The following is a 5,609-nucleotide window of genomic DNA, read 5'->3' as shown; positions in this document are numbered from 1 at the left end:
GACCTTGAGACCCAGACCAGGCTACGTGCCCAAAGTTCCCACTACTCCCTTTAGAGATCAAGTGGTGAGCTTGCAAGCATTGCCTTTGGAGCAGGCAAACCCAACCGAGGCTTTGTTGTGCCCCGTACGCGCACTGCGATTCTACGTGGACCGCACGCAAAGCTTCAGGACCTCAGACCAGCTCTTTGTTTGTTATGGTGGCCAGCAGAAAGGGAAAGCTGTCACTAAGCAGAGGATGTCTCATTGGATAGTTGATACTATCGCCCTAGCTTACAATTTGCAGGGCATTCCTTGCCCCTTTAAATTGAGAGCGCACTCCACTCGGAGTGTTGCCTCATCTTGGGCATTAGCTCGTGGTTCCTCGCTAACAGACATCTGTAGAGCTGCTGGTTGGGCGACACCTAATACGTTCATTAGATTCTACAATGTTCGTATCAAGCCTGTATCCTCTCGTGTTCTGTCCTCACCAGGGAGGACACGGAGAGCAGACTCGCAAGTCGGCTTGCAGCCTCCGACTGAGGCTCCAAATTGAGTTTCAGTATGGAGGGCTAACAGAGCAACAATGCGTAATGGTTTGATTTGCTCTCTCCACTGCCTTGACAGCCTTTGTTGCGGAGCATTGGCTGTCAGCCTTTTACTATTTGCATTCTTACGAACCTACGTGTTTGGCCAGGGCCCCACATTGTGTCCCAACGGGTTCCTTTGTGAGTATTATTCCGTGGGGTTAATCCTACCAGCCCACGTTTCCCTTAGCAGAGCACTGCTTTGCTTACACAGCCACGGCTGTCATTTATACCTCAACTAAGGTTGACTTTCGCCCACCAATAGCCCTTAACGGGGCGGTGGCTTCCGCAGCGTCCCTATACCGCTCAGTTAGGGCGCTTCCCAGTCGCTGGCACTACTGTGGGGTTAAAGGAACATCTAGTGCCCGGCCTTCTGCCTTAAAACCTAATTCTCCTATCCTTAAGTGGAACCGGAGGGCTTTATGCAGACACTGGAAGAGGTCAGCCCCTAGTGGCGTTTTAGTAGGGTTTCCCAATTAATCGGTCACGACGTGACGTCGTAGTGACCGACTGAAAGGGAACGTCTCGGTTACGGATGTAACCCTCGTTCCCTGAAGGAGGGAACGGAGACGTCACGTCCCGTCGCCACAGGTGCTGCCACCTGCTGTTTAGGCCGGTCACCTTCCGGCTTTCTCAGCGAACAGAAGCTGATTTCCCTATTTGCACGTGCGCCTTATATACGCACCTGGCGGGGCGGCGCCAGCATTATGCAAATATCTCAATGCCAAGTTCATTGGCGTTTTAGTAGTATTCGAAGCAGATTGGTCTCTCTAAGCGAGCTCCCAATTCGTCGGTCACGACGTGACGTCTCCGTTCCCTCCTTCAGGGAACGAGGGTTACATCCGTAACCGAGACGTTTCATAAATATGGTTATAACTATAATCAAAAAGACAATTTATGATTTATCTTGACAAGAGATGAGTTGTTATAACTACAGGTGAGATTTTATAACTTATAAAATTAAGTTGACTTTTCTCAACTATATTTTATTAGTATAAATCTATAATAAAGAAATAAAGAATATAAATCTAAGTTGATTTAACAAAAAACTGTAAGGCAGCAAAGTATTTTTACAGTGTATAAACAATTATAAATGGGGCTATAATTCACTATAAGCACTGTAAAAGAAACTTTGCTGCCTTAAAATTTTTTGTTAAATCAACTCAGATTTACAAGTCATGTCAACAGAAATTAGTTGTCACAACTAGTCAAGATAAATAATAGTAAGTTGAAATGACTTGTAAATTCGAGTTATTTCAACAAAAAACTTTAAGGCAGCAAAGTATTTTTTACAGTGAGCATGGGCTTAATATTTGAAACATTATACACAACAGAACTTATCAAGCAATGGTTAATGTCCACATACAAAATAAAAATTCTGATTATCAGAGTGTTAACCATATAAGTTCATATGACTAAAAATGTTTGAGTTACCTTTACTCAAATATATTAAGTTTGCTTAAGTTCATACCACTCAAATGGTTTTAGTTCACTTAATACATTTTATTTAGTTGATACAACTATATAGCTACTCAAATGGTTTGAGGAAACTGATTGCCTTAAATGGTTTAAGTTGACTTAACTCAAATGAATAAGTTCACACAACTATATAACTACTCAAATGGTTTAAGGAAACCGATTGCCTTAAATGGTTTAAGTTGATTTAACTCAAATGAATTAGGTTACATAAGATCAGAAAAACATTAGTATAAAAAATTATGACAAAAAGGGTCAAATTATTACAGTTTATTGAACAATCATTTATTTTACAAACATTGCTTTAGACATTAAACAAAAGTGTGTTGTTCAGTCCAAATTCACAATAAAACTAATATTAGATTTACACATTCCTTATGAAATATATCAAGTATTCCTTTAATAGACTGTCCAAACAGGAACATTTTAAAACAAAATCAGTGTACAAATATTATTGTTTTACTGACAAAACTGTGGTGTACTCACAGCATGATTAGTTAAAGGGATAGTTCGGCCAAAAACGATATTAAACCCATGATTTACTCTCCCCCAAGCTGTCCGAGTTGCATATGTCCATCGTTTTTCAGACAAACACATTTTTCGGATATTTTAGAAAATATTTTAGATCTTTCTGTTGATTAAATTCAATGTTACGGGGTCCAGCCACAGTCCACGACCCCCAAGTCCAAAAAAGTGCGTCCATCCTTCACAAATAAAATCCAAATGGCTCCAGGATGATAAATAAAGGTCTTCTGAGGTTAATCCGTGCGGTGTTGTTGTGGAAGTGTCCATATTTGGAATTTTGTTGACGTGATTAGCTGCCTTCCGGTAGCGCTGCCATCTTAGAGTATTAGCGTAGTGTACGCACTTTTCTTAGTGACGTATGACAAATTCGGAGGGCGGGGGGACAGAGCAGCAGCAGAGAAACCTCTGTACGCTGCGTAAGCGCTCATCCTGAATGCGTATGATACTGGGATGGCGGCGCTACCGGAAGGTAGTTAATTGCGTTAATGACATTTTAGATGTGGATATTTCTACAACAACACCGCACGGATTACCCTCAGAAGACCTTTATTTATCATCCTGGAGCCGTTTGGATTTGATTTGTGAAGGATGGACGCACTTTTTTTGGACTTGAAGGTCGTGGACTATGGCTAGACATTGAGGAAGAGAAGCATTTATCTTTAACGTTACCTTAGAACAGGGGTGTCAAACTCAAGGCCTGCGGGCCAAATCCGGCCCGCCCTCCCATTTTATCTGGCCCACAAGAGCTTACAAATTATGTTAATTATGTGCCCCGCGAGAGCTTACAAATTATTTAATTGTTATTATAAGTTTTATTTTTTGCAAGTTATTTCCTACATTTTTTAGCAGCCACCAAAACGAATTTTTGAAGGTTGCAGCCTCCGGAGGTCGCATTTCCAGGCTGCCTATGTCATCAATACTGTCTTGTTTCAGAATATTAACAATTATAAAGTTGAATATTATTGTTATTTTATAGCAAATAGTTGTAATATGCGTATGACTTGCGAATGTAATGGTCAGTTAACCTAAATAAACCAGGCTTGATTACGCTGCATATGTGACCCCCGCATGCTGCAGCCTTTGGATTTAGAAACATAGCTGCTCTTTCTTTTTTCTCTCCCTCTCTCGCGTACGTTCACGCGCGTCCAGCGAGAAAATGTTTTCTGTCTCGTTTACAGAAATGTTTTGCGCTGGGATTAGTTTACAACACGTCTATTCCCGCTAAATACGCAAACTAATGACTCATCTGAACCGATTACTTTTAATAAACAATTGAAACTAATGATCTATAGCCTACAACATTGAACTCAAGAGACGTCATTCAATCAGACACTCAAATTTCATGTAAAAAAATCACAGCTTTTTTTGCAAAGAGGACTAGAAATGACAAGCTTGAGTATGTGTGTCTAATAAATGCTTATTGTGGTGGTGATTGTAAAACTCTTTATTAGTATCTGAAAAAGCCTCTCATTTTTTTACCTGCACAATGAAGGATAACAGAACATTTTGAGTGTACTCACATACATCATGTGTTTTTGTTACCACAATGAATTTTAAAATAATCTGTAGAATAGCTGTACTCTATACACTTTGTCATTAACAAAACCAATAGTAATCAAATGCAGAGAAAATTATGCAATGTACAGTAATAAAACATTACAGTCGTTCATACAGTCGTTCAAATACAACCGGCCCTTTGAGATCAACCGTAATGCTGATGTGGCCCAGGATGAAATTGAGCTTGACACCGCTGCCTTAGAAGAACAATGGAGGACGCACTGGAGCTGGAGGAGGATATTAGAAGTAAGTAACAGTTAATTTATCCCACTAAGATGTGCTTCAGTGTTGCTAGACTTTGGCATAGAGGGCACGCGGAGTCCTCTGCATACCATTGGCTTAGGTTTACGGGGAAGGCAGGACATCGTAGGCAGCCCTGACAGTAAAGCTTGCCCTGAATGCCTCCATCTCCCATAGCTCTTTCCAGGAGATCTTCTTCTTCTCCACTCCTTCCCTTGCCATCCACTGCCCTTGCTTTGCCTGTGCCACAGCTTGGGCACACCTTCTTGCTTCCTCCTCCCGACGTACCTCCTGGACCACTGCTCTGTTGCAGCCAATGGGATCCACTTCCTTCTGGTGGCCAAGATGGGGGCAGCTTGGGCTACAAATGGATCGCTCAAATCCAGTAGCATCATCTCCAGGCTGACTTTGGCACACTTGTACTCCTCTACCAGACTGGTAATGGGCAGGTGTAGCATCCCTTTGCCATAAAGTCCAATACTGCTGAGGCACCTGGAAAGGCCAAGCCACTTCCTTACATATGAGCTGACCAATCTTTCCATCTTTTCCACCTTTGAGAGTGGGACTTCATAGTGGCCACAGAAGACGTGGAAGTAGGCCATATTGCATGCACCAGAGCTTCAGCTTGCCCGGAAGCAAGGTTCTGTCGATGTTCTCCAGGCCACTGGCTACCTCCTTCCTAAGCTGCTCTACCTGCTCTTTGTCTTTAAGGGAGGCATCCTCAGCCCGGGTCTTATTCGCTGTCCACTAACCTTCCATCTAGAGCCCCGGATGATGACCTCCATTGCCAGAGTGAAGGCCAGTGGGGATATGGTGCAGCCGGCCATGATTCCCACTTCCAGGTGTTGCCAAGCTGTGGTGTACTCTGCTGTTGTCACACAGAGTTGGATGTCCTTGAAATAGGCCTTGACAAGGGTTGTGAAAGCTGCTGGGACTCTAAAGTAGTCAAAGGCTGTCCACAGCAGGTTGTGAAGGACTGAGCCAAAGGCATTTGCAAGATCCAGGAACACCACGTGAAGATCTGTTCCCTCCTTTTTGGCGACCTGGATCTGATGCCAGATGACACTAGAATGTTCTACACAACCTGAGAAGCCTGAGATGCTTGCTTTCTGGATTGACGTGTCAATCAAGTTGTTTCTTTGCAGGTGTAGCGCCCCCTACCCTATTTGATGTGTATGACTCAAATTTCTTTAGAGTGGGCGACGGGTTCAATTTGTTTGTCTCTCGACTAAAAAATAAACATCCTAC

The sequence above is a fragment of the Misgurnus anguillicaudatus genome, chromosome 12 (assembly GCF_027580225.2).
Source record: "Misgurnus anguillicaudatus chromosome 12, ASM2758022v2, whole genome shotgun sequence".
NCBI classification, from domain to species: domain Eukaryota; kingdom Metazoa; phylum Chordata; class Actinopteri; order Cypriniformes; family Cobitidae; genus Misgurnus; species Misgurnus anguillicaudatus.
Note: the sequence above shows the minus strand (reverse complement) of the source record.